The sequence below is a fragment of the Peromyscus leucopus genome, chromosome X (genome assembly GCF_004664715.2).
Source record: "Peromyscus leucopus breed LL Stock chromosome X, UCI_PerLeu_2.1, whole genome shotgun sequence".
NCBI classification, from domain to species: Eukaryota; Metazoa; Chordata; class Mammalia; order Rodentia; family Cricetidae; genus Peromyscus; species Peromyscus leucopus.
Window position 1 is genome coordinate 64,091,221 of NC_051083.1, and position 11,926 is coordinate 64,103,146.

General features: G+C 38.1%; 1 protein-coding gene across 1 annotated transcript in view; it reads right to left on the reverse strand.

Moving 5' to 3' along the window:
- Abcb7 (ATP binding cassette subfamily B member 7) overlaps window positions 1-11,926 on the reverse strand; it is a 143,978-nt gene that overhangs the window by 131,304 nt on the left and 748 nt on the right. The window lies entirely within an intron of this gene.

Below are 11,926 nucleotides of genomic sequence, written 5' to 3' on the forward strand. Positions count from 1 at the left end.
TCAATAATAATTCAGATTTATACACACATAAAAGACCAGAGCATCAGGAAAGGTAATTATATAACTATAAAGGACAAATGCATAGTTTTTCAGCTTGCATATTTAATTTGATGTAAAAGGCAACTCGAAATTACTGGCATATTTATGTACTATATTGTGAAAATTGTAGCATATAAACAATTTATTTGTAAATGACATCACAAAGGAAATAAGTGAGAGTCCAGCTCTATTGGGATTGGGAAATAACTACAGATAGTAACTCAAATACACAAGAACAAGTGAAGATAGAAATGACAAGTGAGCATTCCCTGGGAATATGCCAGCCTCACAGGCCAGAGAAGCAGGTAAGCTAACTGCAGATCTTTGCCTTTTGCTCCTCTCCTCCAAACGCAAACTTTCAGTCTCATCCCCAACTCTGTAGCAGATCACCTGCTGAAGCCTCTTCTCAATCTCTGACCCTTTCCTGGGGATTAAGCAGATCCTAGTAGAACACCCTGCTCTCTCCCTTCTCCTCTGAACCCCCTCAGCAGTCCCCATATAGCCCATTCCCATTCCTAAGTGTCAGCTCCCAATACCTAGAAACACTTTTTACCCAGAACCCCCAGATCTAGGAGAATTTTCTACCAGGCAACACGCAGCCATGATACTCTTCTAAGAACCAGAAAGGGCAACAGAAACCAATGAAAATACCCACCCAACAAGATCAGATATCAGCACCTAGAATTAAAATCTTCCCAAACCCAGATACCTAGATGCCATCGTAAAAACAAAATGAATAACAGCCAAGACAACATGTCTCCACTAGAGCCCAGAAACCCTACCAAAGTAGACCTTGAGTATTACAACATAGCAGAAGTTCATGACAATGACCTTAAAATAGCCTTTATGAATATGATGGCAGTCCTTAATGACACAATGAATAAATCCCTTAAAGAAATCTATGAAAACACAAACAAACAGTGGGAGGAAATGAATAAAACAGTTCAAGACCTGAAAATGGAACTAAAATCAATAAAGGAAACCCAAACTGAGGGAAATGTAGAAATGAAATATTTTAAAACTTGAACTTCATTTTTTATTTTAAAACAGAAACCTCAGGGACAAGCCTCACCAACAAAATACAAGGGAGAGAAGAGATAATCTCAGCCATTGAAGATATGACAGAAGAAATGGATACATAAATCAAAGAAAATGTTAAATCTAAAAAATTCCTGACACAAGACATCCAGGAAATCTAGAACACTATGAAAAGATGAAATCTAGAAATAATAGGATTAGAAGGAGAAGAAATCCAGGTCAAAGGAACAGAAAGTATTTTTAAAAATAACATCATAGAAGAAAATTTCTCTATTTTTTTTAAAGACCAGTAACACTTGGTTTTAGCTTAGGTCTCTGGGCTATCTATTATCTATCTACTGGTTCTTAGTTCTCGGTAATCCAAACAGTAGCAGGTATGTGGTCTATCTTGTGGAGCGGGCCTTAAGTCAAATCAAACTTTGGTTGTTATTCCCACAAGCTTTGTGACACCATTGCCCTAGCATATTTTGCTGGGAAGATAGCATTGTAGATCAAAGATTTTTGTGGCTGGGTTGGCGTTTACATTTCTCTTTTGGTAGCCTGCAGAGTACCTTCCCATACCAAAGATACTAGGACATAGGGGTAAATGTTCTATGTGGGCACCAGCTCACCCTCTCCGTGTTCAATGAGTGCTGTAGGTTCAAATGGGCCTTGCTGTCGGTTTGTAGACAGCAATCTATTGTGTTGGCAAGAGCATGGGTTGTTTGGGGATTTTCATGGGACTCCTTTGGCCAACGACTCAACTGGATGTAACCCAGTACCGGTACTGGAATCTTCATTTGGTGACAAGAGATGGTCAGTTGGGACTCTGTCTCCCCCATTATTTGGAGACTTCATTAGGATCACCTTCATATATTTTAAAAAGTTTAAAAACCACTGCACTAGATTTCCACACCACTCCTCAAATGCCCTACAATTCTGTCTCCCCTCCTCATCCCCACTTCCCCTCACCCTCCACACCTAATTCTCCTGTTCCCCCACCCGTGCCCCCAGTCCACCCATCAAATCTATTCTATTTCCCCCTCCCAGAGAGATCCATGTGTGTCCCCCAGTCCCTTCCTCTATACCTAATTATACTCTACTATACTCATAAATCAGTGCCTTTATTCAGCCATTATCAGAGAAACTTCCTTCTGCAGCGAATGGGAACAAATAGAGAGACCCACAACTAGACATTACTCAGAGAGAGAAAGAGAGACAGAAACAGAGATAGAGAGAGATACAGAGAGACATTTTGGGATACACAGCTCTAAATGGGATGTCTCCATCATATCCCTCCCTCCACTCAGAGCTCAAGGAACACCACAAAAGAAGAGGCAGAAAGAGTGTAAGAGTCAGAGTGGATGGAGGACACCAGACAACAAGTCCCTCTAAATCGACGGAGCGAAGCTCATATGAACTCACAGAGACTGAAGTAGTAAGCACAGGGCTCACATGGATCTGTACCAGGTCCTGTGTGTACATTTTTTTTTTTTTTTTTGGTTTTTCGAGACAGGGTTTCTCTTGTGTAGCTTTGCGCCTTTCCTGAAACTCACTTGGTAGTCCAGGCTGGCCTCGAACTCACAGAGATCCGCCTGCCTCTGCCTCCCGAGTGCTGGGATTAAAGGCGTGCGCCACCACCGCCCGGCCTGTGTGTACATTTTATAGCTTTCAATATTTTTACGGGACTCCTATGTGTGGAAATGAGTGGGTCTCTGATACTTGTGCCTTATCTTGGGCTCTTTTCTTTATGTTGCTTTGTCTTGTCCAGCTTCTATATGGTGGCTTTTGTTTTATTTTATTTTGTTATGTTTTACTATCTCTTAGAAGCCTAGCTCTTTTCTAATGAGAGACAGAAAGGGAGTGGATTAGAATGGGATGGGAGGTGGGGAGGAACTGCAAGAAGTATAGGGAGGAGAAACTCTAATCAGAATATATAGTATAAGAAAAGAATCTATTTTCAATAAAATGAAAAAATAAATATTTTTTTTAAAAACCTGAAAATTTCCCTAACCTAAAGAAGGGGATGCCTATCAATAAACAAGCAGCATAGAGAACACCAAACAGACTGAATCAGAACAGAAAGTCCCCTCAACACACAATAATTAAAACGCTAAATGTACAGAACAAAGAAAGAGTATTAGAAGCTACAAAGAGAAAAGACCAAGCAGCATATAAAGGTAGACCTACTAGAATAATATCTGAATGATAAATGGAGACTCTAAAAGCCAAATGGACTTGGAGAGATGTTCCACAGACTCTAAAAGACTACAGATGTTAGCCCAGACTACTAAACCCAGCAAAATGTTCAATCAAAATAGATGGAGAAAATAAAGACATTCCATGACGGAAGCAAATTTAAGCAATATCTATCTGCAAATCCAGCCCTACAGAAGGTCCCAGAAGGAAAACTCTAACCTAAAGAGGTTAACCATACACATCCCCCCAAAAAAACACAAGGAATAAATAATTCCAGACCAGCAAATCAAAGAAAGGGAAACAGAGAGAGAGAGAGAGAGAGAGAGAGAGAGAGAGAGAGAGAGAGGGAGGGAGGGAGGGAGGGAGGGAGGGAGGGAGGGAGGGAGAACCACCACCACCAAAATAACAGAAATCAACAAGCACTACTCATTAATCTCTCTCAACACCAATAGTCTCAAATCCCTAATAAAATGACAGACTAACAGAATAGATGGGAAAACAGGATCCATCCTTCTACTGCATCCAAGAAACAGACCTTAACATCAAGGATGGACATCACTTCAGGGTAAAAGAATGGAAAAAGATATTCCAAGCAAATGTACCTAAGAAGCAAGCTGGCATAGCTATTTTAATATCTGACAAAATAGACTTCAAACCAAAACTAATCAGAAGAGATAGGGAAGGATACAGCATTCTCAGAGGCAAATGACACCCAGCAGACATTGCAATTGTTAACACCTATACCCCAAACACAAGGGCACCCACATTTGTAAGGGAAACATCACTAAAGCTTAAATCACACATTGACCCTCACCCATTGATAGTGGCAGACTCCAATATCCCACTCTTGCCAATGGGCAGGTCATCCAAACAAAAACTAAACAGAGAAATGCTGGAGCTAAATGAACTTAGAAACCAAGTGGACCTAACAGATATCTATAGAACATTTCACCCAAACACAAAAGACATATATCTTCTTCTCAGCACCACGCAGAATTTTCTCCAAAAATGACCAAACACTCAGACACAACACAAGTCTCAACAAATACAAGAAAACTGAAATAACCCCCTGCATCCTATCTGACCACTATGGATTAAAGCTGGAAAGCAACAACAGAAACAACATAAATCTTACAAACTCATGGTAACTAAACAATTCACTACTGAATTAAAAAAATGGGTTAAGACAGCAATTAAGAATAAAATTAAAGACTTTCTAGAATTCAATGAAAATGAAAACACAACATACCCGAACTTATGAACACAATGAAGGCAGTTCTAAGATGCAAGTTCATAGCACTAAGTGCCTACATGAAAAACTTGGAGAGATTTCATACTAACAACTTAATGGCACAACTGAAAGACCTAGAACAAAAAGAAGAAATCACACACAAAAGGAGTAGATAACAAGAAATAAACTATGGGGCTGGAGAGATGGGCAGTGGTTAAGAGCACTAGCTGCTCTTCCAGAGGACCTGAGTTCAATTCCTAGCAGTCACATGGCAGCTCATAACTCCAGTTATAGGGGATCCGATACCCTCACAGTGACATGCATGCAAACACCAATGTACATAAAGTAAAAAGTAAGTAAATTATTTTTAAAAAGAAAAAGAAATAATCAAACTCAGGACTGAAATCAAAATATAAACAAACCAAAAAAATAAAATAAATAAATAAATAAAACTATACAAAGAATCAATGAAACAAAGAGTTGGTTCTTTGAGAAAATCAGTAAGATTGACAAACCTTTATCCAAATTAACTAAAAGGCAGAGAGAAAAAGATCCAAATTAACAAAATTAGAAATGAAAAGAGGGGGCATGACAACAGACACCCAGGAAATCCAAAGAATCACAAGGACATACTTTAAAAACCTCTACTATACAAAACTGGAAAATCTAAAAGAAATGAATAATTTTCTCCATAAGTACCACCTATGAAAGTAAAATCAAGACCAGATAAGTAATTTAAACAGGCCTATAACCCCTAGGAAAAATAGAAGCAGTAATCTCCAAACCAAAAAGAGTCCAGCATCAAAGGTTTTTTATTACAGAATTCTATCAGACTTTCAAAGAAGAGTTAATGTCAATACCCCTCAAATTATTCCACAAAATAGGAATAGAAGGAACACTGCCCAGCTACACCACTCTTGGTCGTATACACAAGGATACTTTATCCTACCACAGAGACACTTTCTCAACCATGTTCATTCACTGTTGCTCTATTCGTAACAGCCAGAAACTGGAAACAACTTAAATGTCCCTCAACAGGTGAGTGGATTTTTAAAAAGTGGTACACTTACACAATGGGGTATTTTGAAAATGAAATTCACAGACAAATGGATGGAACTAGAAAAAGATCATCCTGAGTAAGGAGGGTCAGACCCAAAAGACACATATGAACTGTATTCACTTATATGAGGATTTTAGCTGTTAAGTCAATGATAACCAAGCTACAATTTGTAGAACTGCAGAGGTTAGGTGTAAAGTAAGGGACTAGAAGAGGACACATAGATCTCACTAGGAAAGGGAAACAGAACAGATATGGATGTGGGGGGGAGGGGACTAAAGAGGGAGAATCAAATGGAGAGAGGGAGAGAAGGGAGGGAATAAAGGGAAAATAGTTAAAATTAGCAGCCATTTGGAAGGTAGTATGGAAACTTAATACTATTTATATACATATATGAAGGGAATCTAAGTGAAATTACCAAATAATGGTGGAAAGAGTCCAAACTGAGCATCTCCTGTTACCAAATGAACCTTCCAGTCCCAGAATTAGGTTACATCAAATGGAGTTGTTGGTCAAGGGGGTCTCATGGGAATCCCCAAACAACCCAGGCTATTGCCAAAACTATAGGTTGTTTTCCACAAACTGACATCAAGGCCACACTGCTGAAGATAACATCTACCCAACTCACTGAACATGAAGTCTAGCTGGTGCCCACATAGAACCATCACCCCTGCCTACTAGCATCTTTGTTACAGGAAGGAACTCAGCATGCTAACAAAAGAGAAACATAAACACCAAGATATATATATAGATATAGATATAGATATAGATATAGATATAGATATAGATATAGATATAGATACACACACACACACACACACACACACACACACACACACACAGCCAGCAAGATATACTAGTTCAATAGTGGCACAAAGCTTGTGGGAGTAACCAATATCTGATTTCACTTAAGGCCCACTCCATAAGATAGAACTCCTACCCAATATTGCTTGGGTGACCAAGAACCAGAGACTAGATACCCCAGGGACCTAGAGGAAAACCAGGTATTACTTTTCTGCTGAAGGAACATGATTCCTAATGACATTCTGCTATACTCATAGATCAGTGCCTTGCTCAGCCATCATCAGAGAAGCTTCCTCCTGCAGAAGATGGGAACAAATACAGTGAACCACAGCCAGACATTATGCAGAGTGTGAAGAGACATTGAAATACTTAGTCCTAAATGGGATGTCTCCATGAACTCACTCCCCTCAGGGCTCAGGGAACCCTGTGAAAGAGGAGACAGAAAGAGTGTAAGAGTCAGAGAGAATGGAGGACACCAAGAAAACAAGGCCCTCTGAATCAACATGATATGATCTCACAGAGACTGAGACAGCATGCACAGGGCCTGCATGGGTCTGCACCAGATGGAGTCCTCGAGCTGAAAGGAGAAATGGACACATGCCCCCATCCCTAGCCCAGAAGCAATCTCCAATTGAAAACCACTGCAAATGACAAACTAATTTTCTCCAAGGGGAAACTAACTACTCTTAAGGGTAGGCTGCATGCCCAGCAGTAGATGACCAACAGAAAATGAACTCAAAGGCATCTTTGGAGGTTTCTTGTCTCATAACATCACGTCAGGACATTCTTATCTCTTTGTACCCTACAGGTCCTTTGCATATATATTATGACTTCCAGTTTAGTGTTTTTATGGGATTCATGAATATACAAACAAGTGGGTCTCTGTTTCTTGTGCCTTGTGCTCTTTTCCTTTTGTTTGTGTTTTGTCCTATTCCAATGGGTTCATTTTTGTTTTTTCTTATTATATTTTATTATTTAAAAAAGAAATGATAAGTAAGATTATGTAACAAAAGGTATAGATATATATTGGCCCTCCCTTTTTCTCTCATCTTCTTTCAAGAACATAAAATTATGGACTGAATGGAGCTGTGCTACAGTTTGTAAGAGTGTGTGCTTATCATGTGCAAAGCCCTGATTTGGATACCCAGAACTGAATAACCTAGATGTGGCGGCACATACCTATAATCCCAACACTAGAGAGATACTGGTAGAAGGATCAGAAGTTCAAGGTCATCCTTGAACTGCATAGTTGAGTTTGAGGATAGCCTGGGCTACATGAAACCCCCTTTTACAAAAACCTAAAATACAAAAATTATATAAATTAATAATTATGATAAAATATCATTAAGAATATAACACTTAAAAATGTATAAAATGCAACAGAGAGGGGGTAAAGGAACTCAAAGTATACATGGATGTTTCTGCATCTTACTAAAATAAACTTATAAAATTCTTAAGAAAAAAAGAACATGTAGATAAATCTTCATGACCTCAGATTAAGTAACAGACTCCTAGACACAATGCCAAAAGTATAATCAAGAAAAACAATATTTAAATTTTATGTCACAGAATCAAAAGATTTGGGGGGAGAGGTTATGCTGGGAATGAACCCCAGGGCCTTGCACATACCACATGTGAAAATGTAAAACTTTCATACTTGGTATAACACTGGCCCACACAATAAGAAAAAAAATATTTGTAAATATTCTATCTGGTAAGGGACTTGTATCTAAAATGTGTATTTAAAAATTTACACATCAATAATAAAAAACAAAAACCTCAGCAGGAGGTATAGATCAAGTTGTGGTTTGAGTGAAAATGGCCCCCATAGGCCCATATGGAGTGGCACTATTAGGAGGTGTGTCCTTCTTGAGGGAATTGTGTCACTGGGGGACAGCTTTGAGGTTTCAGAAAATCAAGCCAGGTCCAGTGTGGCTCTCTTGTCCTGCTGCCTGCAGATCCAGATGTAGAACTCTCAGCTACTTCTCCAGCACCATGTCTGCCTGTGTGCCACTATGCTTCTTGCTATGATGATAATGGACTAAACCCCTGAACTGTAAGCCAGCCCCAATTAAATATTTTCCTTTGTAAGAGTTGCCATGGTCATGGTGTCTCTTCACAGCCATGGAAACCATAACTAGGACAGATGTCGTAGAGTATATTATTATAAGGGAAGCCAAATTTAATCCCTAGCACCAAAACAAAGCCCAATAACTCCCAATAGGCAAAGGACATGAATAAGTATATCTCCAAAGAAGATAGTCAATAAGAAAGTGAAAAGATACTCAATATCCTCATTCATAATGAAAATGCAAACCAAAACTAAGATATAATACCACTTCATACCCACTGGGACGGCTAGAGCCAAAAATCACTTAACAAATTTAGTGAGAATGGAGAAACTGAACTGGTAATAATGTAAAATGTGCAGACACTCTGAAATTTAGTATGAGGCCTAAAAGTGTGACTGACTCAGTGGTGTTGTGCTTGCCCAGTATGCACAAGGCCCTGGGTTAGATCCATGGCACTGCCAAGGGATGGAAAAAGACTTTAAACTCTCTGTAGTGGCTCAAGCCTGAAATCTCAATACTTAAGAATCTGAGGCAGGAGGATCTGTATTTCAAAGCAAGTCTGAGCTACATAAATAAGATCCTGTCTGCAATAACTAGAAAGAGCCACTTTTGGTGGTGTACACCTTTAATTCCAGTAGTTCCAGGCCAGACTGGTCTATACATCAAGTTCCAGGCCAGGCAGGAATACATAGTGAAACTCTGTCCAAAATGAAAGAGGGGGCTTAAGTGGGGGCAAAGAGAAAGAGAAAGTGTGTCAGAGAGAAACAGAGCACACCAATATGCCAATTCCTTAACTGATTAAACATAGATTACCATATGATTTGGAAATTCTATTCTTACTTTAGTATGGAAACATGAAGTTTGTCTACCTAAAAGAAACAAAACTTAAGTCCATACAAAACTTATATATTAATATTTGTAGCATTAGTGAAACCAACCCAAAAAATCTTGGGGCTGTAGAGATAGCTTAGCACATAAAGTGCCTGCCATACAAGCCTTAGGGACCTGAGTTTAATCCCACTTAAAGGTGGAAGGACAGAACCAATTCCACAAAACTGTTCTCTGACCAACACACATACTACAACAACAATAAACAAAAATCTTGTATATCATGCTAGGTGTGGTAGTGTACACTCCTTTAATCCTAGCACCTCCATGACCTCAAGGACAACATGGTCTACATATAAAATTCCAGGCCAGCCAAAGCTAAGTAAGTCCATTTCAAAAAAAAATCACAAAAACAAAAACCCTTGTATATCCAAACCATTATTTGGTCATAATAAATAATGTAACATTTACATATGCCACAATATGAATAAACCATGAAAAGTCAATGAAACAGTCAAAAGAGATCATACACTGACAGGTGTGGTAGTACATGCCTTATAATTCCAGGAGGTGGAGAGAAAAAAGAATCAGTTCAAAGATAGACTAGGCTACACAGAGAGTTTTCAAGGCCAGCCATCCTGAGTTACATGAGACAATGTCTCAAGGAAACAAAACCATCAAACAAAGAGACCACATATCATATAATCCCATTCATATTAAATGTCCAGAATAGACAAATATATAAAGAATACACATAAGTTAGTAGTTGCTTAGGGATGGTCAGAAGGGAGAAGGCATAGAAAGAAGACAGTCAAAAGGTAGCAGGTTTCTTTCTAAGGCAAAACTGAATGTGGCAATGGAGGTACATATCACTGAATATGTAAAATCTACTAGTATGTCCTTTTTAATGGATGAATTACATGGTACATAAATTGTCTCAAAAAGATGTTTAAGAAGCAAATGAACACAGGGTATTGGTGAATGTCAGGATTAATACAAATAAGGACTCTTTATGCTAAAAGGTGGTGACAAAATACATGATGCCTCAATTTCTACTCTTTTAAAAATCAGTGAAATAAACTCCAATTTATACTAAATTTATGGGCTGGGAATGTAGCTCGGTGGTATAATGCTTGCCAATCTTGTGAAAGGCCCTGGGTTTGATCCTCAGCACTGCAAAGTGATTTATAAATCTTTTTAGTAGAAATTATGTAGTACAGTGGTAGCTGTATAATGAACCATACAATTTAAATAGTATATAAAATCCCCTGATTTTAAGAGTAAGTTTTACACTTAAGGTGTTCCCCACCATTAATAGTATTCTATTCATTATTAGTATGTACCTGTACAAATCAACATTTACTATGACCCTAGCGCCTACCAGGGTCTTAGTCATAAGTACCTGACACAAAGAAAGCAATAAATAAACAGTCTTGAAGGCTTTCATTCATCAAAATTGGGACTAGTTTCCTTATCTACAAAATTAGAAGGACTAGATATAATATTCTTTAAAACAGCATTGTTCAATAGAATTTTTATTTATCTATGTTGTCAACAGGTATCAGCTACACCTGGCTACTGAATACCTGAAGTGTGGCTAATACAACTGAGAAATTAAAATTTTTTTTATCTTAATGGCCACATCAAGCTAGTGGCTATGGTTCTAGAGCATAATGCAGAAAAAAACACATTTTACAGTCCATCCCAATAATCACACACATGTGGAAATATGTGTATATATACACAAAAGTTCACAAGATAATTCTTACCTTAATATACAAAAAGCAATAGAGTTTCTTTCCTATATTACTTAATATCATCTAAAAACATGCTGATCCAGCTACTAACATTTCATAACAAAATAGTAAGACTCCTTTCAGCTCTGAAATATACTAATAACAAATGTTTGGGATGATAACTATATCAATTATTCTAATTTGGTCACTTATATACATGTATCAAATATCATACCACATTCCATAAACATACACAATTATCTGTCAATTTTAAATATTTTTAATTTTAAAAATTGTTCTATCCTTATCACCTTATGCCAGTCACATCTCAGCACTCAGGCTGAAGCAGGAGGATCACAAGTTCAAGGCCAAAGTGGACTACAAAGTAAGACCTTGTCTTAAAAAAACAACAAGTCGGGCGGTGGTGGCGCACGCCTTTAATCCCAGCACTCGGGAGGCAGAGCCAGGCGGATCTCTGTGAGTTCAAGGCCAGCCTGGTCTCCAAAGCGAGTTCCAGGAAAGGCGCAAAGCTACACAGAGAAACCCTGTCTCGAAAAAAAAAAAAAAAAAACCACACAATCCTTAAAGGCATAACTGTATGCTTCTCTTGGCCTCTACTATATAAATGGTGTTCATAACTGTAATATTAGACATTAGATATTTGTTGACAAAGAATCATAATCTAAGAAACTGCTTTCCAAACAAAAATGACGGTATGTTAAGGTTACAGTAATGAATATGTGGAGGCAATATAAACGTTATCGGTATATGAGAAATAAAAATATAAACTGAAGTACAAGTACTACAGACGATTAAAAAAAAAAAAACTATTCTAGAATGAAATAATGGAAGCCAATATTCCGAAGTACCATAACCATTGCCACACTCCTAAGGGAAAGTCATAAGGCTTTTCAACATTATCTGTGCACAAAGAACATAATTG